Source organism: Gracilinanus agilis, chromosome 2 (genome assembly GCF_016433145.1).
Source record: "Gracilinanus agilis isolate LMUSP501 chromosome 2, AgileGrace, whole genome shotgun sequence".
Classification (NCBI taxonomy): domain Eukaryota; kingdom Metazoa; phylum Chordata; class Mammalia; order Didelphimorphia; family Didelphidae; genus Gracilinanus; species Gracilinanus agilis.
The window spans coordinates 399,014,892-399,039,821 of NC_058131.1; the positions used below are offsets into that span (position 1 = coordinate 399,014,892).

A 24,930-nucleotide genomic window follows, 5' to 3' on the forward strand; every position below is an offset into this window, starting at 1 on the left:
TGCATTCAAATCTAGCCTCAGACACTTCAATGTTGTCTTGTCTTGGGCAAGTCACTTAACCTCTGTCTTCCTCCATTTCCTCAACTATAAAATGAAGAATACTACTATCTACCTCCCAGAGTTATTGTGGGGATCAAATGAGATATTTGTAAAATACAGTGCAGTGTCTGGCACATAGTAGATACTTAATAAATTCTTGTTTGCTTCCACCTTCCTCCCCCCCCCCAAAAAAAAATTTAATAAGTAAACCATAGAGGTGTGCATCCTGTCTTATTGAGTTCGAACATGATAGAAATAGAGAACCAACAAAGACTTTTGAGGAGACATAAACTCATGATGATGTTTTCCTACTGAAGAAAGTAGAATGACTGGTAATGGGGTTGAGATCTAAATGGATAAAGGCAATGACAGAAGATGTCCTTATACTTGTCCAGAACTTCCAACATTCTCTGGTTACAACTGGCTTATCACTTGTGAAGTATAGTGGGTGGGCCCAACAATTAGCCTTGACAAAAATAAGCTGCCTGGCCTACTATGACCCACCCTTCTATCTCAATCTCCTTCTAACTTCAGCAGAGCAATGTTCTCCTATAGCTGTCTGTCTCATCACTTCTCATCATTCTTATTACCCAGCCAAATCCCTGCAGCTCTAAGCAGAGGGTGGGGCAGGTGCAGAGTGAAAAGGGTACTATAAATATAGGGCTCAACATATAAAGTCTCAAGAGAGAAACTTATATATAGATAGTGTTATTATTTTTATAATTTTGGCTTAGTTCTCTATATTTTTAGGAAATGGGACCTTTATCAGAGAAATCTGTTGTAAAACCTCCCTTGTTCAATTTTATACTTTCCTTTTTTAAAAAAAAAAAAAGCTCTTACCTTCCATCTTAGAATCAATACTGTTTATTGGTTCAAAGGCAAAGAGCAGTAAGGAGTAGGCAGTGGGGGTTAAATGACTTGCCAGGGTCATACAGCTAGGAAGTATCTGATACCAAATTTGAACCCAGGACCTCCTGTCTCTAAGCCTGGCTTTCAATCTACTGAACTGCCTACTTGCCCACTCCTACATTCCTTTTGATTTTTCCATATTCATTTTGTTTGTGCAAAATCTTATTTGATAATTTTATTGCCATGGCATTAAATAAGTAAATTAATTTAGGTACTCATTTTTATTATATTAGCTCAACCTACGCATAAGCAATGAATATTCTTCAAATTCTCTTCATTGGTGAGAAAAACGTTTTGTAATTGTGTCTACTGTATATGTGGACAGGTAGATTCTCAAAGTATTTTATGTATTGTCTGCAGCTATTTTATAGGGGTTTTTCTTTCCTGATGGGCTTTCTTCATAATATATAGAAATACTGATGATTTACATGGTCTTATTTTATATTATGCAACTTTGTGAAAGTTGTTAACTATCTTGACTAGTTTTTTAGATAATCCCTAATACTCTCTAAAGTTATCATCATGTTATCTGCAAAAAATATTATAGTTTTATTTCCTCATTGTCTATGTTTATTTGTTCAATATTTTCATCTCATTACTATAGCTGGCATTTCTCATACAATAAAAATAGTAATAGTAATAATTGACAACCTTGCTTCACCCCTGATCTTATTGGAAAGGCTTACTTAGGACAAAAAATGAATGCTAAGACATAATAATATTATTCAAACTTAAAATGCATATTTCCAGAGATTGGAACAAATTATCATATTTTAAATAAAAGTAGCTTCCAATAATGCAAATACAAATACATTTGACATCATGGGGCTCATGATTCACACTAATTGAGAAGTGACTATACAAATTGCTACATGTGGCATTTCAAACCCTTCAAAATCTGTTTCCAGGAGACAGTTGATATCTACGGTAGAATTGCCATCATATCTAGAGTCAGGAATGCCTGAATTCAAATTCCTTCTCTGGTTCTACCTACCTATGTGGCACATGACACTGTACGAGTTACTTTATCTCATAAATCTCAGTTTTTAGATGTGTAAAATGAAGGAGTTGGATTTACTAAAGTCTTAGGTTCCTTCTTGATTAAGGATATATGATGTCCAGTACATACATAACTGAAATCTAAGAAATTTAAGTAATTTGCTCAAGATCATAGAATTAAGTAAGAAATCTCAGAGTTAGAATTTGGTTTTTTTTGGTTTTGGATTGGGGTTTTTTCTTGCATTTCTGTTTTTGTTTGTTTTTTTTTTAGAATATTTTCCCATGGTTACATAACTCAGGTTCTTTCCCTCCCCCTCAAACTTTCACCCACCCTCCCCATAACCAACACGCAATTCCACAGTTTTACATGTGTCATTGATCAAGACCTATGTCCATATTATTGATAATTGCATTAGGGTGGTCGTTTAGTCTGCATCCTAAATCATATTCCCATTAATCCATGTATTCAAGCAGTTCTTTTTCTTCTGTGTTTCTACTCCCACAGTTCTTCCTCTGAATGTGGACAGCATTCTTTCTCATAAGTCCCTCAGAGTTGTTCTGGATCACTGCATTGCTGCTAGTAGAGAACTCCATTATATTCAATTGTACCACAGTGTATCCTGTGTAAAATTTTCTCCTGGTTCTATTCCTTTCACTCTGTATCAATTCCTGCATGTTGTTCCAGTTCACATGGAATTCCTCCAGTTCATTATTCCTTTGAGTACAATGATATTCCATCATCAACAGATAACACAATTTTTTCAGCCAATCCCCAATTGAAGGGCATACCCTCATTTTCAAATTTTTGCCACCACAAATAGAGCAGCTATAAATATTTTTGTACATGTCTTTTTCCTTAGGATCTCTTTGGGTACAAACCCAGGAGTGGTATGGTTCGATCAAAAGGAAGACAGACAGTCTTTTAGTGCCCTTTTGGCATAGTTCCAAATTGCCATCTAGAATGGTTGGATCAATTCACAACTCCACCAGCAATGCATTAATGTCCCAATTTTGCCACATCCCCTCCAACATTTATTACTTTCCTTTGCTGTCATGTTAGCTAATCTGATAAGTATGAGGTAGTAACTAAGAGTTGTTTTGATTTGCATTTCTTTAATTCTAAGAGATTTAGATCACTTTCTCATGTACTTATTGATAGTTTTGATTTCTTTATTAAAAATCGCCCATTTATCAATTGGGCAATGGCTTGATTATTTTTTCCATTTAATAATATTTATTTTTTAGAAAAGTTAACATGGTTACATGATTCATGCTCTTACTTCCCCCTTCACCCCCCTTCACCCCCCCCCCATGGCCAATGTACATTTCCACTGGTTTTAACATGTCATTGATCAAGACCATTTCTAAATTGTTGATAGTTGCATTGGTGTGGTAGTTTCGAGTCCACATCCCCAATCGTGTCTGCCTCAACCCATGTGTTCAAGCAGTTGTTTTTCTTCTGTGTTTCCACTCCTGCAGTTCTTCCTCTGAATGTGGGTAGCGTTCTTTACCATAAGTCCCTCAGAATTGTCCTGGGTCATTGCATTGCTGCCAGTATAGAAGTCCATTACATTCTATTTTACCACAGGGTCTCTGTGTACAGTGTTCTTCTGGCTCTGCTCCTTTCACTCTGCATCAATTCCTGGAGGCCTTTCCAATTCACATGGAATTCCTTCAGTTTATTATTCCTTTGAGCTCAATAGTATTCCATCACCAGTATATACCACAATTTGTTCAGCCATTCCCCAATTGAAGGGTATACTCTCATTTTCCAATTTTTTGCCACCACAAAGAGAGCAGCTATGAATATTTTTGTACAAGTTTGTTTACCTATGATCTCTTTGGGGTACAAATCCAACAATGGTATGGCTGGGTCAAAGGGCAGGCATTCTTTTATAGCCCTTTCAGCATAGTTCCAAATTGCCTTCCAGAATGGTTGGATCAGTTCACAACTCCACCAGCAATGCCTTGATCAATGATACATGTTAAACCCAGTGGAATTGTGTGTTGCCTAAGGGAGGTTGGGGGGGGGTGGTTGGGGAGAGGGAAAGAACTTGAAATATGTAACTAGGGGAAAATATTCAAAATATAATTAAAAACAAAAAATTAAATTAAATTAAATTAAATTAAATAATTATAGATCTCAGTGGAGACTTGGGGGGAAAAAACAAATAAATTTCCCCCTGAGTACTGCTTTGGTTGAATACCACAGGTTTTGGTAGGATGTATCATCATTGTCATTCTCCTCAACGAAATTATTGTTTCTCTGATTTGTTCTTTTACTAACTGATTTTGAAGATTCATATTTTTAAATTTCCAATTAATTTTTTATTTGCCTATTCATTTACCCTTTTTAATCATTATTTTTATTGCATTATGATCCTAAAAGTTTTCATTTATTATTTCTGCTCTTTTGCATTTGTTTGCCATGTTTCCATGCCCTAGTAAATGGTCAATCTTTGTGATTGTATCATGTGCTACTGAAAAGAAGGTTTATTCCTTTTTGTCCCTATTTATTTTCCTCCACATATTTATTAACTCTAATTTTTCTAGGATTTCATTCACCTCTCTTACCTCTTTCTTATTTATTTTTTGGTTGGATTTCTCTAGATCTGATAGGGGAAGGTTTAGGTCTCCCACTAGTATAGTTTTACTATCTATTTCCTCCTTGAGCTCTGCCAGTTTCTCCTTTAGAAATTTGGATGCTATACCATTTGGTGCATACATGTTGAGTACTGATATTTCCTCATTGTCTATACTTCCTTTTATTAGGATGCACTTACCTTCTCTTTCTATTTTAATCAGAACTATTTTTACTTTGGCTTTGTCAGATATCATGATTGTAACTCCTGCCTTTTTTTCTCAGTTGAAGCCTAATACATTTTGCTCCAGCCTCTTACCCTTACCTTGTGTGTGTCTACGTGCCTCATGTTTGTTTTTTGTAGACAACATATGGTAGGATTTTGGTTTCTAATCCAGTCTGTTATATGGGTGAGTTCATCCCATTCACATTCAGAGTTAAGATTGTCATCTATGTATTCCCCAACATTTTTATATCCTCCTCTAGTTCTGCCCTTTCTTCTTTCGCTATTTCCTCTTAAATCAATGGTTTGCTTTTAATCAGTCCCCCACATTCCCATTCTTAGTTTACTTCCCTTTCTGCCCCCTCCCTTTTTGTTCTCTTATTATTTTTATGGTCTATTAAATTCCCTCCCCCCTCTCTTTCCCTCCCTTTTTGAACTCCCCACCCTGCTACCCCCCACCTTGATTTTCCCCTTCTACTTTCCCCATAGGGTAAGACAGAATTTGATATCCCAATGATTCTAGCTACTCTTCCCTCTCAGAATTGATTCCTCTGAGAGTAACTTTTATGTATTACCTATTAACACTCTCTTCCTCTTCCATTTTTAATAATATTCGGCCCTTCCTTTTCCCATGCACCTCTTTGTGAGGTATAAATTACCCTATTTTTCTTATTCCTTCAAGTTTCTCTTGCTTCTCATCTTCTATTCCCTCCTTTTCTTTTTTTGTATATCTTCTTAGACCACTTAGTACCCCAACCCTCTCCTTATGAATAATTCTTCTAATTCTTCTAATTTCTATAATGGTGAATTCAATTTTTGAGAGTTACTCTTAACATTTTCTATATAGGAATACAAATAATTTGATATTATTGAAGTCATTAAAGAAGCAAGTTTAAAATTTTTTTCATTCCCCTCTCTTTCTTATATACCTTTTCTTGTTTCTTTTTATTTTTGTGGTTTTATATCAATTTTTCTGCTTAGTTCTAGTCTTTTCTTTACAAATACTTGGAAATCTTCTATTTTGTTGAATGCCCATACTTTCCCCTGGAAGTATATAGTTTGTTTTGATGAGTAGGTGATCCTTGGTTGTGGGTCCAATTCTATTGCCTTTCTGAATATCATATTCCAAGGCTTGTTGTTGTTTAGTTGGAGGCTGCCAGATCCTATGTAATCCTGATCAGTGCTCCTTGATATCTGAATTTTTTCTTTCTGGCTTCTTGTAAAATTTTCCCCTTAGTTTAGAAGTTCTTGAATTTGGCAGTTATATTCTTGGGGGTTATCTTTTGACGATTTAATGTAGAGGGTGACTTATGAATTCTTTCAATGTTTATTTTGCCCTCTTGTTAAAGAACACCAGGGCAGTTTTCTTGGATAATTTCTTGTAGTATGGTGTCAAGATTCCTGTTAACTTCTGAGTTTACCAGTAGACCAATGATTCTCAAATTGTCTCTTTTAGATCTGTTTTCAAGGTCATTGATTTTCTCAGTGAGATATTTCATTTTTCCTTCTATTTTGTCATTCTTTTTTTCTTTGCTTTATTAATTCTTTCTGTCTTGTGAGATCATTGGATTCTACTTACCCAATTCTGGTCTTTAAAGACTGGTTTTCTGCTATAATCTTTTGATTTTCCTTTTTGGTTTGGCCAAATTCATTGTTTCCAATTGTTTAATTTTGATCTCTAATGTGCTCATCATTTCCTTTTATTTTGGGGCTTCTTTCTCCAATAGGGACTTTGTGGCTTTTAAACTTTTAATTTCTTTTTGAGCTATTTCCCACTTTTCTTTTTTTTTTTTAATTTTTTTAAACCCTTAACTTCTGTGTATTGACTTATAGGTGGAAGAGTGGTAAGGGTAGGCAATGGGGGTCAAGTGACTTGCCCAGGGTCACACAGCTGGGAAGTGTCTGAGGCCAGATTTGAACCTAGGACCTCCCGTCTCTAGGCCTGGCTCTCAATCCACTGAGCTACCCAGCTGCCCCCTATTTCCCACTTTTCTTGCCAAATCTCTTCAACCTTTTTCATGATCTCAGATTTGAGATCTTCAAGAGCTTTTGACCAATTTCCATTTTTTGGGAAGATTTTGATGTGTTTACTTATTTTTCCTCCTCTGCTATCTCTGTTGGGGTCTGGATTTTTTTCTCTGAAAAAATTTTCCAGGGTCAATGCATTTCTCTTGTTATTTCTGGTAGTAGAAGGTTATATTTCATTGCTGGCCATCACTTTGCTGGTTCTTCCTTCACAGTCAAAAGTCTGAGTGAAGAGGGCAAACTCTCTATATATGGAGCTATGGAGCAGTTTTTGCCTAAGACTAATTTTCTAAGTCTGTGAGGCTTCTATTGTGTGCCACTTCTATCTCTACACTCAAGTTTCCCATTCTTTACCTTCCTGGGGTCTCAAGTCTAGCTGCTCCCCATGGCATGTCCCTGGTGCTCTTATTCAGATTCCAAGAATGCAGAGATTGCCTTACAAGCTTGCTCTTTTGCTTGAGGCTACTTTCAGAGTCTCCCTGAGCCCTCAGCAACCTGCTGCCCTTCCTAACTCAAACTCCAAGCCCAACATTCACTCTCTTTAGCCTCTTGGGATCTCGAGTCCAGTTGTTCCTAGGGATATGTCCCTGGTGCTCTTAATCAGCTACCAAGAACCTAGAGATTGCCCCACACTCATTGTAATTGTGGCATACTGTCTCTGAGTCTGCAGAGTTAGAATTTGAATCTACATCCTCTGAGTTATTTCTCTGGTGTCATGAAGCCTCCTTCAGTCATGTATACAAGTTGTTTTCCCTTAATATAATGTAAGTTCCTTGAGGGGGGAGGCTTTCATCTTCTTTGTATCTCCTGCATCTATCACAGGGGCAAGGTGGGTATCAAATACTAACCTTATTTAAATGAATTAGTGTTTTCCAACTTCCCTCTACAATAGGCCATCCATTGTGCCAATTTTTTCTCACTTATTTGGAGTCTTTCCTTAATAAATGGGCTTTTCTTCCTCTCCTTCTATTCATTCTAGCTAATAAATATTCCAAGAAATATTTCCCTCACCCAAAGTCCTATTACTTCCTCCTACCCAAGGAAGCAGGACTGTCATCTGCTATAATTAAACAGGTAACTCAGATGCCAACAGTGGCCTTGCTAGTGGCACAACAAAATGTCCCCATGTACCTTGCTGTTAATAAGTTCAGTAACATGGAAATATGATCAGAGTTCATTTGGACAATAAGCTTGAGGGTACGAGGAAAAATGGTTTCTTTTCACTGTATCAGCAGTTCAGGCTCATTTAAATAAGGAACTGACCTCAGGTATTTGAACTGGAGGCATTTATGGATATTCTTCTAAATGCATTTGCCTTTGGCAATGGCATAATGAAAAGGAAAACCACAACTAGCAATCTTGGCACTAATAACAATCAACACAAATGATAACCTTAGATCAACTTTATAATTCAAAATGCAAACACAAGTCATTCTCAAAAACAAGAAAATCACAGAATCTTAGAATTTTGGAATTGGAAAGGACCCCAACTGCCATCTGATCATAACCATACCCACAAAGGACTTTCCACTATAACATATCTGAGAACTGGTTATCCAATATTTGCTTAATGATCACTAAAGAGGTCTCTAATAAGACCTCTAATTTCCCAAGACAAACCATTCCACTTATTGTCAGTTCTAATCTTTAGGAGATCTGTTCCTAGTATCAAACCTGAATCTACCACTTTGTAATATCTACTCATTATTCCTGGCTCCATTCACTGAAGTCAAATAAAAAAGTCTATTCTCAATTCCACATTACAACTCTTCAAATCCTTAAAGACTGAGTCTTCTCTTCTCCAGGCTCACCATACCCAAGACCTTCAAACTATTCTTATACGGCATTGTGGTAGACATTACAGATTTTGCTACCCTTTCTCTCTACCAGATACTTTCTGACTAAATGTACTTGAGCAGGAAGATTAATTAGTTATTATACTGACTGCTACTTAGTTGAAGGTGTGCAGATGAAAAAGTTAATTCTTTTTAACTTCAGTGCTTTAGAACAATCTAAATTTTTCTGAATCCCAGAGTCTGAGAATTATTGAGTATCTCAGCATTAATATAATCCAATCAATACACAAAGAGGAAGCTTTCTACAATTTACCCAACAAGCTTGTACTTGAGGACCTCCAAGAAAGAGGAACACACCATTTTTTATATGTCCAGTTGTTTTCCCTGGCATAAACCCAAATTTTCTCTCTGTAACGTCCACCTGTTGTTCTTAGTTCAACCTTCTGGAGTTAATGAAACAAGTCTAATCTATCCTCCATGCGACAGCCTTTTAAATAGAGTAAAAGAGCTAACATGTGTCCCTTGAGTCCTCTCTACATTAATTCAAATATGCCTAATTCCTTCAACTGATCTTCATATGATAAAGACTCAAGATCCTTCATCATCTTGGTTGCCCTCTTCTAGAAAATCTCTGTTTTATCAATATACTTTTTAAACCATGGTATTTTGAACTCAATACAGTATTCTAGATGAGATCTGATGAGAGCAGAGTACATTGGAATTCTCACTTCTCTATTCCTGGAATCTATTCCCCTCTTAATGCAGCCTGAGATCTCATTAGTTTTTTTGGCTGCTATCCCTCCATGCTTATAGCTGTAATGGAAATTAATCAAGCGTGGTGGACTTTGATGTAACTTCTATTTTTTCCACTTTCATTTTAAGGGTTCCAAGCAGACTGAGGCCAGGGGAGGACAGGGTTCTGCCATCTTGGGAAATATTGTTTATTTTTCTTTTCATTAAGGGATTTTGCCTATTGGCCTTTATGGTAGCAATCTCAATCTGCTTTCCATGCTTGATTTCTCCATTCATATAGTCAATTTAAGAAGTTGTTACAGTCTGGAAAACTTGCTAGTGTCCAATCCATTTTGGGGCTGGATGATTTGTTTTGGTTTAGTTTTTTCCTTGATGAGTTCTGTTCTTTTTCTTAATGAAAGCATGTGATTGGATGATGATTTTCATTTTTTTAAGTGCACAAAAACACTCATGTGTATTATCTTGAGCACTAGGCCAATGCATGATTTAAATATATAGTTCCCTTTAATACTATAATGCCTCCTAATGTAAATTGTCCAGGAATATCCCACTTATCTATGGCAAAAAGTAAAACAGCCTGAGACATAATTGTCCCCTGTAATGCTGAGATCACCTAGGTGCCATTTACAGCTTTGAAAGAACACATAGTTCACCAAGCCAACAAGGAAAGACCCTTGCAAGCACTTACTCTACAATAATTCCATTAAAGTGGATTCTTTTGCTACTTTTAACATCATAAATGAGTAGAAAACATAGGGGGAGATGATAAAGAAATATATCACTCCATTTGGGTCAGAGCCATAACTGACATTTATGACAAACAAGAGAGTAGCACAAAAATGCATGCATGTTAAGAAAATAGTAGTGAATGGGCCTTCAAATAAAAATTTTAATTATCAATTCATTTGGAGAAGAGATCCCAGAATATTGCCCAGGGTATAGAAATGTAGTTAAAACAAACAAATATCTTGCTTTAAGGCAACACACACACACACACACACACACACACACACACACACACACACACAACTATGGACGATTAGCAACTATGATTTTAATACAGCGTGGTAAAAACAGGAATCCATTTCTTTTTGAATAGCTAGACATTTTACCAATCAGAACACATATTGGGAAGCAGCAAAATACAACCGAAGATCATTGGATCATATCTCCCTACAGGGCCTTTGTTTTCTCAACTTTAAAATGAGAGAGTTGTACTATGAAACCTTTGAATTCCTTTGGGTTCTACTGTATTTAGGTATATATTTTAAAGGTCAGAAGCAAAGTTATATGCAATGGCTCCATTTTCTTCAGGTTGTTACTTTTACTACTAATCTTCTGAATAGTAGAAGGAATAATTTTGTTCTTGTTGACTTCAAGTGTATTGTTCTTAATGGGAGTAACATCTCCTTCTTCTCCTAGTACTCTGCCTTTTCATGCTATTGTTCCTGTCAGGTTTTGATCCCTTTATGAATTGATAGTTTTGCTTTTGAGGCATTAGCACAATTATGTATTTTGCTTTTGTTTGTGTTGAATCTTCACTACTCCATAAATAACCTGATATTTTTAACTGTATTACTATGGAATTGATACATGATAAACATAAATTTCTCCTTTATTCTCTCCTTCCAGCATCATTTATCTCTCTTCTTCATCTATTTTTCTTACACATGGACTCAAGGGCTAAAAATACACAGCAGCTGTAGGTGCTGCCAAAATGCTTTGAGAATGAGTAATCCCACTTGCCCAAGAAGCAAAGTGTGAGGGTCCTGAAATAATTTCCTCTGAAGTGAATGAATCAATTCACGTAGCACAGACAGAGAGAAACCTGACCTCATATATGGAGCCATAATCTCATGGCAAGACAAAATCACTAGGTCAGCTCAACACTAAGGATGAAAGAATTGGTGTTTGTCACTCAAGTAAATCTCTCTCCTAGCCTTTTATGCTTCCTGGGACAAATATCTTGTATATTCCAAGAGCCAGTGACTCCAAACATCCTCACTCCTTTCTTAATATTTACTTTACATTTACCATTGAATTTTCAATTAAGGAATTTAGATTTCTGAGTCCAAATTAGAAACAAAAGGGCTTGAGCCAAACAGTTACATTCTCCTTTGTAAAATTATAGGGAGATAAAGCATTGGAAGAGAAGAATCCAGGATTTGGAAATGGGAAATCTGAGTTAGAGTTCCAGCTTGTCACCTTTCTGTCCCTGGGCAAGTTACTTTGATTTCAAGGACATCAGTTTCCTCATTCATTAGGATGTGGATTGAAGATTTTCATTTGGCCCAACAGTACTACTACAAACTCAAATGGATAAAAAGAAAAAAAATTCAAATATGTGACAATATTTATAGCAGATCTTTTTGTGGTGGCAAAAAACTAGAAACGGAGAGGATTCCCACCAACAGAGAATTGATTCAACAATATATGATATATGAACATAATAGAATGTCATTGTATTATAAGAAAACAGGAAAGAGGTGGTTTCAGAGAATCTTGGGGAGATTTGTGTGAGAACTGAAGAAAGTGGCACAGAGTGAAGTCATCAGAACCAGGAGAACAATTTATGAAATAACAATATTTTAAAGACAAACAGCTCTAAAAGACTTAAGAACTCTGACACATTCAATGACTATCCACTACCTCAAAGGACCCAAAATGATGCATACTATCTTCCTTCTAACCAAAGAGATGCAAAATGAGGTAAACATTTTTAGACATGGCTAACATGGGAATTGGTTTTTGCTTGACTGTATTTATGTACTGCAATGGTTTTATGTTTGTTTTCTTTTTTCTTCAATTTGAATAAGAGGAAGTGAGGAGAAAAAAATGTTTATAAGTTTAATTTTTTAATTTATACAATACAATGAAGGAGTTGGAGCAAATAATAGATAAATTCCCTTCCCATTCTGACTATCTCCAATTCTTTGATTCAACCCCACCTCCCCATTCATATCCCCAAGCTTCACAGTCAACTCCTACAAACTTATCTGCCCAGATCTCTTTCTCCATCTTTCCTGAAGGATTTCACAACGACCTTCAAGTGTTTGATTGACTGGGTCAAGAAGGAGAAACTCCCTGAATGAAAAAAAAAGTCTAAGGTAAGGACTTTCTTCTATTTGCTTTGCCAAGCTACTGATCTTTCTTCTTTTTGATGAGAAGGAAGCCCTTCAGAATCCTATTAGCACCTTTTCAAGGTCTCCTGCTCCCCTCCCCATTTCCACCTCATCTGACCAGGCCCTGAGTCTCAATCACCATCACTCCAGATAAGATTGATTTATTTGTATATATGTACATATATATGTCATTTTTAGTAAAGTACATTGAAGGCTTGTGAATCTAGGAATAGACTCTATGTATCTTTTTTAGTTTTTTTTTAGTTTTATTTTTATTATCATGCAAAACACATTTCTATACTGGTCATTGTTGTAAGCGCAAAATCATACATAATCAAAACCCCCAAATAATACCATATATACACTGATGTGAAAGACAACTCCAGCAGTACTTCCTCTGGAGGTGCTGAGCATTCCCTGTCATAAGTCTTTCAGGACTGTCCCAGAGCATTGTATTGCTGAGAACAGCCAAATTTTCACAGATAATCACCATACAACATTGCTGTTATTGTATACAATATTCTCAAAGTTCTGCTTATTTCACTCTGTATCCATTCCTGCAGATTTTTCCAGCCTTTTATCAAATTATTTTGTTTATCATTTCTTATTGCACATTATTATTCCATCACACCACAGTTTGTTCAACTTTTCCCCAATTGATGGGTATCTTCTCAATGTTCAATTCTTTGCCATTATAAAAAGATATGCTACAAATATTTTTGAACAAGTCCTTTCCCCTTTTTTATTATCTCCTTGGGATACAGACCCAGTAGTGGTATTACCCAGTCAAAGGGTATGTAGAGTTTTATAGCCCTTTGGGCATAATTCCAAATTGCCCTCCAGAATAGTTGGATTGGTTCACAACTCTACCAACAATGTACTAATGCCCCAATTTTGCCATATCCCCTCCAACAATTACCCCTTTCCTTTACTGCCATATTGATCAGTCTGATAGCTATGAAGTAGTACCTCAGTGTAGTATTAATTTGCATTTCTCTGATCAAGAGTGATCCTAAACACGTATCTTAACCCTACAAAAATGACATGTTTCTTTCACTTTGTAGATTCTCTACTTTTCATTTGTAGTTTTATTTGATTTGAATTCTAAGGAACAAGATGCCACTCTCAAGATAAGATAATTTTTGAAATCTCATCTTCACACTGTTAACAGCCTTGGACCCTCAACACCTTTCAGCTCCATCAGGCTCCTCTCCCAAGACCTGTAATTTCTCAGTAGTTCTCTACTTTTTCATTTACAGTTTTTGATCGCATCACTTAGATCACTGCCTGGCACAGAACTGCTTGTTTAATTAATATTTATTGAATTGAAATGGATTGAGGCCCCTCCAAAGAAGGTTTGGTTAAATCCTCTCTGGACTTTCCCCTTCTCCTTTTTTGTAAAGATGAGAAACTTAAAGCACAGAAAGGTTACATAGCCAGGCAATATCTGTAGGAGAATTGAATTGAAGTCCAGACTTTTCTGACTTCAAGTGCAGTGTTCTCAACCTTTGCCACTTAGTAGCCAAATTCAGGAATTACCCTGATGAAATGATCGTATGATTTCTGTCTAATGATGTCCAGCATTGGATGATTAACATAGCATAAAATAAACAATTGCATTTTCAGATAGCTCTCATTATTAGAAAATCCTTCTCTAATATCAAGCCAAATTTTACCTCTCAATAATTTCTGAACCTTGATACTGGTTCTGCCCTCCAGACAAAAGAAGAATAAATTCAGCACCTTTCCATGACTACTCTTTAAATACTCAAGGAGAACTATCACTCAGTCCACTCCTCATACTACTATCATTACCAAATGGCGTCTAAATTAAATGTCCTTAATTTTGTTATCCCTTGTTCAGAACCCTTACAATTCTGAACACTAGAAAGCATTTTGTGAAATGTATTATGGAAATGTGTCACTGCTTTTTAAAAATATTTTATAGTTTACAAATATTCTCTTAAAACTATGATGACTAGTATTGGACACAAAATTTCAGATGTGATCTGACTGGTGCAAAGAACAATGAGTAAGTGCTTCCCTCAGTCTATATGCTCTAATTCCTAAAATTGAAATTATCTAGTTTTTTTAATTCTTTGTAGCAGCTACATGTAGTTAAATCTCCTACTTATCATAGCTGAAAGTAAGTTCCAAATATTCTATAGGTCATTCTAATGAGAAACTTCAACACTTGTTGCTCTGAATTGACAGGCTCTCTCAACAAGAAAAAATAAATGTTAAGAACCAGAGACTTAGCCTTACTAAATTAGAAAAGGGTCACTGTCTACAAGTAACCTACCAAGTAATGATGTGGTTTGGAGCTAGATTGCACTCCATAATCTTGTTTACTAACATGCAAAGAGGCTGAGATCTATATCGAGATCTATACCTTCATGAACCCTTGAATCTTTTGAAGAATTGAAGTGATAAGCAGGCAAGTGATCATTTTTGGCTCTTTTTGAGTTTGTGTTTAACCAAAATCCACAGAATGGTTTCATTTTTCTGAACAATCTTGTATTTTTATAATGGATATATAGGTGTTCAACAAATCTGTGGTGGCCAAAAGAGCACTCTAAGCCAGTGTAGACCACAGCCTACCCATTTATTCTGTGTGATTTTCCCATAGCTTTCCAGTATTCTTCTAAGGAAGAATCATCCATCCAGGACACTGGAAGCCTTCCTCTGGTCCTTTTAATATCCTAAGGTATCACTGCAATATTCTGCAACCCATAATTTTTCATTCTTGCTTCAAGATCTGCTCATCTTCTTTTCTGTATATATGTAACATTAATGGTATCTTTTATGTCATACCTTACACACCATTGACAAAATGCTGTAACCTATTTACGCACACATCATTCCATCACCTTTTGGATCATTTGTTTTCACATATATAAATTTAGGTCTGATTAAGATTAATTTGTTTATATTCACATATATATTTATATACATATATGGATATAAAATTATACAAATAGGAGGGAAAAATACACAGTGGCAGATCTTGGATCAACATAAGGAAAAATTTCCTAAAGAAGAGAAGCTGTCCAAAAGACGGCCACCTCAAAATTGTAGGGATTTGCCTTCTTCTGTAGATCTTAGAGCAGAGATTTGATGACAACTTGTTGGAGGTATATGATTTCATATGTGTGTATGTAATACACATATATACACATGTATAGATAATGTATAAGTATTGTATATACATCTATGTTCACATATGCAAATGTAGGCATGTAAATGTGTGATTATTTTTACACATACATGCATACATTCTTCCTAAATGCAGTTTTCATTTTGATTCTTAATAAACTTCATATGGTTTATTTTTGCCCAAAACTAAAGGTGGCTTGGCCCAGCATCAAGGTTCTTTAGGACTTCATCTAAAGGACTAAAAACAAAAATGGAATGAGTTCATTTACTTTTGCAAAGATAATACTCATTAAACAAAAATAACCCAAAAAGACTACAATCAATTGACTGCATAGAACCTTGGCAAACTGGTCTAAGCTAAGTCCTTAATCCCATCAATAGAATAATTATAAACCATTTTATCTTAATTACTTTGCAGAAAAAATTTATTTCTCAAGATAGAGGATTCTTTTCACTTGATGTTGACTCTTGTTAATTTTCATAAAACATATTATTTAAAATTATCTTTCTATGCTGAGAGTGTATATAGAAACATACATGCACATGCAATTATATGTTTGCTTATGTAATTATAATAATAAAAAAGGTTATTATTATAGGTTTAGACATTTGGCAAAGCACTTTACAAAGGTTATCTTATTTGATCCTCACAATTACCCTGTAATGTAGGTGTTATAATTAAAATAGAGACTCACAGAAGTTATATGACTCTCCCATGGTCACAGAGTTGGTAAATGCACCTTGCATAGAAAAGTCAGCATGTTAAGTGATAAAAATATAAAATTCAATTGAGAAGAAGAAACAATATAATTTTTGAAGAGCCATATCAATAAATGAGTATTTTGAAATAAGAGAAATTAAGTCAAATTTCTCTAAGGAAAGTTAAACTATTAATACCAGTTCTTCAAAGATTCCAATAATGACAATGGAATACCTCTAAGAAACTCCATAATGGTTTAGAACAACAATATTTTTTAAATAAGCAAAAAAAAAATCAAAGAATAAGGAGCTAGGATTATATCACCTCTAAAATCTCTTGTAGCTTTAAATTAATGATTCTAGGAATATTTTTAGCCTAGTTTAAGGTCCTCTTAAATAATGGTGTCTTCCCTTTGATATTATTTCCTATTTATCTTGCACATATATGGTTTGTACATAGTTATTTGTATGTTGTCTTGACAGCTGGACTTTGAGTTTTTTTAGAGGGGATACTATTTTTTACATTTCCTTATATCCATAGCATTTAACCCAGGAACATACAATAGACATTCTGGCCTGATTAGGTAATAAATGCTCATTGACTTGTTTGCATGACTTATAAGGAGGACAAAAATTATAGTTTTTTAAAAAACAGCAAGTCAAGTAAGAAAGAAATTTAAAACAAAAGATAGACATTCTTTAATAAAAAGATTATCTAAAAAAGAAAACAAAAAATGCTGAGGCAGAAGAAAAATTGTAAAACAGTCTAGAACAAATAAGAAGGCCATCAAATAAGAATGCTGAAGTTGATAAGCTAAATAAAGGTCATATAACAATTATATCTCTCATAAAATATCATAAAAAAGAAAATATATCTGCTATGCTTTGGGAAAATTGCCCAGAAATACTGGAAGTTGGAAGTAAAAAATAAATCATGGGAAGCCACAGAATACAAACAGAAAGAAACCCCACATTCAACTCACCAAGGAACACTGATGCCAAATATCAAAATAAAAAATAAAAAAGGGTAGGAGGGAAGAAATTTTTCATTTACCAAAGAGAATTAATCAGATTTTAATGGAATTATGTCTTTAATGAAATTGCATTATAAGAAATCAGAGGAAAAAATTGTTTAAAATGATAATCTGTAAGGAGGAAAAGAAGATAAATCTTCATCTAAAAGTAACATGTTATCATAGACATGCCTGAAAGGGTTTTCTAGGTTTGCTGGCCCAATCTGAAATGCCACTGAAGTTCTGAGGGGAAAGCAGAAGCAAGGATAATGTGTGTACAAAGACAATTGCCTTCTAGGCATGTTCCTGCATAGACCATACAAAGTTAAACTTAGCATCAATAACTAGACAGCAAAACATAAGAATTAGACTCATTTGTTCAAAAGTATCTAGAGTTAAGCAAGGTGTCAAAAATGCAAACTGAACAAAAAAGCTAAAAATAATTAGATAACAATGAAAAGGAAAGAAATAAAATGTTAGTTTTCATCTCTCTAATGTTACATAAATTTATGAATGTGTGTTAGGATCATGTTTTTGTTTGTCAATTGATTTTTGTATTATGAACAAAATATTTCATATATTGTCTGAAAGACATTATGTGGCAACAAATCTATGGAATAAGAGATAAAGGAAGAAAAATCATGAGGAAAATAAAAGGAAGTGGGGAAGAGGGAAAGGAAAATTTCCTCAGAGTTGGATAAACAGGAAGACATAGATCCAAATAGAGGAAAGACTTACTTCAAAAGGGAAAAACAGGGGCAGCTGGGTAGCTCAGTAGATTGAGAGGCAGGCCTAGAGACAGGAGGTCCTACGTTCAAATCCGGCCTCAGACACTTCCCAGCTGTGTGACCCTGGGCAAGTCACTGGACCCCCATTGCCTACCCTTACCAATCTTCCACCTATAAGTCAATACACAGAAATTAAGGGTTTAAAATTTTAAAAAAAAAGGGAAAAACAATGACGCCAAAGGCAAACAGTGGGATCAAGGTTCTTTATTCATGAGATACAGAGCACTTTGCTGTACTCTAATGACTTAATGATGAATTATTATTCTTAAGGATAGATTCTAGATTTTCTTACAAGGGAGAAGGAGAACTTTTTTTGTAAAGGAACATTAAAAATTAACATCATTAAAATAGAAAAGTTAATGAGATGTATGGATGGACAAAGATGTTTTCTATGATTTAGAATTTTCTCCAGAGAACAAAATTATTCATAAGACTGGGAAGACTGATTTTCATTTGGTTCAAATTTTGTTTCCAGACATTGAGTGTGTCCTACAGTTGTTGCCGCTGCTGTCTTCCAAATGTCCAAATGTGCTATGACTGGCAATTACTTTTTTCTGTGTTTGGTTAATTTTGCAGTAGACCATCTTAGTTCTTTCAGCGTCAGTAACAAATGTTTCCACATCATCAGCTTCAATCTGAAGTTCTTGTTGCATTGTGTCAAAAAAGATTTCTTTATTTTCTACTGCCATTCCCATAAAAGTAAGTACTCTTATTTTTACCATATTCAGTTCATTCAACTAGCCAAGAGAATAAATAAATGAAGCCTTTATTATTCTCGCAAAATTTACTATATGATGCCAATTTAACACTCATGAAAATGGTTAAAAGATCATGTACAAACTCCTCCTCTAAAAACTGCACTGATATTAAAATAAGAAAGTGGTCAAAAGAAAAGCCTTCGGATCTTTCTTTAAAAAAATACTTACTTTCTACCTTATAATCAATACTAAGTATTGCTTCCTAGGCAAAAGAATGGTAAAGACCATCAACTGGGGTCAAGTAACTTGTCCGATTTAACACCACTAAGAAGAATCTGAAGCTAGATTTGAGCCCAGGACCTCCTGTTTCTAGACCTAATACTCTATTCTACTGAGCCATTTAGGATTTTTTATCTCACTTTGAGATTATGTAATAATATATCTTTTGACATAGCAATCTTGCTCTGGAGCACATACTCCATAGAATTCAAAGATAAAAACTAAAGTCCAATAGATGACCAAATATTCATAGCAATGATCTTTATGGTAGAAAAATCCTGGAAACAAAGTTGCTAACTACTGATTGTAAAATAGCTGCAAAAACCTGATGGTTTAGGATGTTATTGTGTAGAAACAAATGACAACTATAAGGAATTCAAAGAAATAAAAGATTTCTATGTGCTATGTACTGATTCAGAGTAAAACAATATATCCAATGACCACAACAATATAAGTGAAAATTAATAAGAAGTCAAAATCAGGATAATTTTTTCAAATAAAGGACTTTAAAAACAGAAAATATAAATACAGTAGTAGAAAGATAGTGATTATCAGAGCAGAATGGGATATATGTCATCAGTTGTGACTACTATATCTCATGTTTTTACTTCATTGTGTTTCTTTGTTGTGTCAGTTACTATTCGACAACTTCCCCAACTTCTATTCAAATCTTGATCAGGGTTTTCATTTCAGGACACTAAATGCTACCTTGAGAATTCCAGGGGATAACCCTGAGGAATTAGGAGTCTTGTCACTAGCACACCCCACCCAGTGTGCTTCCCATTGATTATAATCCATTCTTAATTAGCTTTTGTTAAAAGAGAATTTACTAAGTAGACATAGCAAGGACAATAGTAACATGTCCTTGAACTGAAGGCACTTTCCCCTTGCATCCAAGGTCTCTAGGGAAAGTGGGCTCACATAGAGAGCTCATGTGGACAAAGATTAAGCTCATAGCTATTAATTACAGGAAGTCTTTTTCTCTCTTTTTGGAGTCCTCATGAAATTCCTCTTTCTGTGGTAGGCTCCAATGGTCAGTGCCTATGTAGAATATGGAATTTTCTCAGTGTGTCAAATTTATCTGTATGTGTCTTTCAGCTCTCAATGCAGATGATGTCATCAGCCATTGCTTCTGGGAGATTATTGATATTGATGGGAGCTCCATATTTTCTTGGTCTCATTGTCCCCTCCATCCCCAAGTATCTGCCTCTTCACAGTACTCCTGAGCCTAGAAGTTCCTATATAGGCATATAGGGAATTTACGGAATATAGAGAGGTATATAGGGAAAATTTGCTTTGAAATGTCCTATAGAAATTTGTTGATGCATGACTAGAGTTCAAGAATGAGATTAGGAAAGTAATTGAAATAAATTAGGAGTAGAATTTATTAATTCAGGCTTTTGAATTTTGTTGTGCAGTCTTAGACTAGATGAAACTACTAGAGTTTTTCTGTCTTCTTAAACACATTTTCACCTGGTGAACTTTAATATCTTTGCTAAAGTGTTCATCAAGAAATTTCCATTCCATTGGGGCCTTTCATGCAACTACCTTAACTAGAAGTTCCAACTCCTCCATTTGGGCCCTTGATCCTTTGTCTTCCAGTCTTCTCTTCATAAAAGAAATTAACCCCTCTATTCATTCCTTCTCTACCATTTTAAATTTTTTCTTATCTATTGGTTTCTCCCTTGACTTAAATATAAGCCTTATTCAGGTATTCATCATCCCCCAAAATAAGGAATTAAACTCTGCACACTCAGTGTTCCAGTTGAACTGACCTATTTGTTATTTCTAAACTCAGCAATTCTTTTTTTCTCCTCTGACCCTTTTCACAGATTTCCTCCATTCCTAGAATATACTTCTTTCTTAACTTTAGCTATTAGTATCTTGAGGTTACCTCAAGAATCAGCTTAGGTGTCATGTCCTTTTAATCAATCCTCCTCAATTATGAGTGCCTTCCCCTCCTCAGGCATCTTCTGAGAAAGTGAAAAGAGAGCTTCAGGAAAATGAAAAAGATATAGAACAGCCACACACAGGTGCTTGATAGACTTGATAGATGAAGTAGTAGGGACCCAACTTTAGATATTTCAAAATGACATCCTTCTGAATGAAAAATCATAGAGGGGATGGAGGAAAATAGAAACACTAATGCAGTGTTTGTGGAGCAAATCCAACCATTCTATAGAACAATTTGAAAATATGCCCAAAGGGCTATAAACTGTTTGTAGCCTATGAACCTAGCAGTGCCACTCAAGGAGATCAAAGAAAAAAGGGAATAGATTTATATGCACAAAAATATTTTAACAGATTCTTTGTGTGTATGGTGGCAAAGAATTATAATGTAAGAAAATGTCCATCAACTTGGGAATGGCTGAACAAGTTTTGATATATGATTATTAAGAAATAATATTGTGCTATAAGAAATGAAAGGGATGGTTTAAAAAAACCTGGGAAAATTTATATAAACTGATGCAGTGAGGTGAGCAGAACTAAGGAGCATTGTACATAAAAATGGTAATATTGTAAAGATTAATCAACTGTGAATATATATGTGAATATAGAATAGAATAGAATAATCCATGACAATTCCAAAGGACTCATGATGAAAAATGTTATCCATCTCCAGATAGTGGGCTGATGAACAAATTGAAGCTAATTGTTTTCTCTTTATTTTTTCCCCACAACATAACTAATGTTTTGCTTGATTTCACATGTATAATGGATATCATATTCCTTGCTTTTTCAATGAGTTGGAGAGGTTTGGAGAAAGAGAGAAAATTTAGAACTTAATATTTTTTTAAATGTATAAAAAAGCTAAGAGGTCTGAAGCAATGTCCTGGATTCAATGTCAGAGAGACTAAGTTCTAATCCTACTTCTATTATCAAGTACATGACTGATCTTGATCAAATCCTTGATATTTTTTGTTAATCAATTCCTCATCTGAAAAATGAGAGAACTGAATCATATGACCTCTGAGGTCCTTTAAGCTCTAACTATTGGATCCTATGAAAACTGTAGGAAAACCATATTTGCTTACACTTTGTTTTGAGTAGAGAATAAACAAGAGCAAATGAATTAAAACAAATATCTGTCTCTCCTCTCTTCTACCCTGGTAGACACTAAAAGAAATTAACACCAGAGATGTGGTCAGCATCCATTGGACACTCACTAAATAAAGAAAATGCAATGTATCATCTGCTGTGCCTAACAGCTCTTTCAAATGAGTTGAGGTACCAGGGGACTTGAGGAAAATGAATGTGTCCCAGTTCTTTCATAAAGGAATGGAAAAGGAGCCAGGAAATATTAGACTAGGACATTTGACTTTGCTGGGAAGCAAAGAACTCAAGAAATAAATAAGGGATGAGATCACACAACATCTGGGGTAGTCTGAGAAGATACAGACTTGCCCAGATCACTAGAGACAGAAAATTTTGCTCCAAAAATATGGAGGTATTTTCTTATAGAATGAAGTTTTTTAAAAGCATGCTGGTACAGTGGGCTTCAGTAAACCATTGCTGTACCTTATGTTTGGACCAAAAGTCACAATCTGGGAGGTAAGGGGTTGATTAAATATTAAGTATAAAAGCCAATGGTTCTGGATTAAGGAGTGGGGGTGGAGGAGAGGAAATGGCTGTACATTAAGTGTAATTTTTTTTAAGTCGCTCTAGGGTACTTATAGAGTTCTTTGGAATTGTCTTCAACTTATTAACTTATCACCAACAGAGTCTCTTTCAAGTTCCTCAGACTGCAATAAATGTTCTGGCTGAAGTGCGAATTTTACCCATTATTTATCACTTGCTTCATCAGGATATTGTACAAATAGTGTGACTAAACCAAATATTTTGTCACTGCTGGGAAATTCCTCTCACCTCCTCTTCGAACAGGAAGCCACTGCATTGTCGATTTTGCTGAGAGTAAAAATAAAAGATCCTTTGACCCACAAAAGGGGTGGGAAATTGTCTCTGATCTTTTCCCCTCCTACTCCTCCCCTTAAGAAATAGCCCTGAATTTAACCCAATGACTCACTATGAATGTTATCTACAAATCTGGGGAGAAATATGCTTTCTAGGCAGAGAATTATGGGTGGACAAAACATGATAGGATATTGATGATAGGACTTTTAAAAGCAATACATGGGTAAAAGCTGAGGAAATGAAGTTTACAGAAATGACTTTTTAATTCCTATGTAAAAAACAGTCACAACAAAGATACCATTTAGTAGAAAAAGTGAATATGTTCTCTTATTAAGGAAGAGACCTTGTTTTCAAGCTGTAGACAGTCACATCTCTTTGAATCTGTTATCAAGCCAGAAACTTTTTTCCAAAAATCCAGATCAAAAAGTCATTTTTCAGTGACAATTTAAAATGTAAATTCTTAAAGTTCAGAGTCTATGTCTAAGTTGCTCTGTGTTCCATGCCCTGTTCAATCAGATAGTTTAAAGATGGCTACCTGGGAATACAAACAATAAATTAATTATCCACATTTTTAAAAGACTGTAAATTCACATATGTGAGTCATTCCCCAGGTGATATTACCAAAAACTAGACCATGAAGTTAATTTGAAGGGTTTTTTTTTACAATGTAAAGGAACTTAGCCAATATATCCTTCTAAATCTGGGAAAACCTACCTAAAAATTTATAGTAAGCATCACACACATTCTTATTCAATTACTTTTTTTTCAGATGCCTTTTGGAGGGACAACATAGTAAAAAGAATGCTGGAAGCATTGGTAGCTCAGTAGATTGACAACCAGGTCCAAAGACAGGAGGAACTGGGTTGGAATGTGGTCTCCGACACTTCCTAGCTCTGTTACCTTGGGCAAGTCACTTACCCCCAATTGTCCACCCATTACCACTCTTCTTGGAACCAATACACAGTATTGATTCTAAGATGGAAAGTAAGGGTTTTTTAAAAGAAAAGAAAGGAAAACAATGCTGAATTTGGTTTCAAGAATGATCTTAGTTCAAATTCTGCTTCAGAAAATTTAGTAACTGTGTGCTTTGGACAAGTTATTTAACTTTTCTATATTTTGATTTTCTCATCTGTAAAATAGGAATTTTACACACACACACACACACACACACACACACACACACACACACACATCCCATCTTGTACCTTGATTGCTCTGGGGAATTCTGCATGATAAAACTTCCTCTACTAATTAAGTTTATCAATCACTCCACAATTTGCACCAAAATGATAACAGTCTTGCCCGAAGTCACATAACCAGTATTTATCAAGAGAAAGACTTGAACCCAGGTTTTCTTGGTCCTAGGGCTGGTATTCTATCCCTATATCACTACTGCATCTCAGAGTATTGATCTCACAGAATTGTTTTAAAGGAGCATTGAGATAATACATATAAACTTTAAAGTACAACCTAGCATTTATATGGCATTTTAAAGTTTGCCAAGTTTTCTTTTACAAATATTCACTCATTTAATCCTTGTAACAACCCCAAGAAGTAGGTAGTATTCCCATTTTTTTACAGATAAAGAAACTGAGGCTGAATGAGACTAACTTACTTGCCTAGGGTAATTTGTAAGTAAATGCCCAAGACACAATTTGAACTCAGATCTTCTTGACTCCAAGCCTAATGTTCTATCCACATATATGGCACTAGCCTGTTGCTTTGTCAATTATTATCTGCATATGAATATGATGCTATGTTGTATATTTTTCAGATCAATTTAAACAAATCTTGTTAGGACTTTTCATATAAAAATTCTATAATAGGGGCAGCTAGATGATTCAATGGATTAAGAGCCAGGCCTGGATATGGGAGATCCTGAGTTCAAATGTGACCTCAGACATTTCCTAGCAGTGTGACATTGGGCAAGTCATTTAA

At 35.1% G+C, this 24,930-nt stretch overlaps 1 pseudogene; it reads right to left on the reverse strand.

Moving 5' to 3' along the window:
- Positions 1-18,499: 18,499 nt before the first annotated feature.
- On the reverse strand, positions 18,500-22,975 carry LOC123233830 (annotated as a pseudogene).
- Between the last annotated feature and the right edge of the window lie 1,955 nt (positions 22,976-24,930).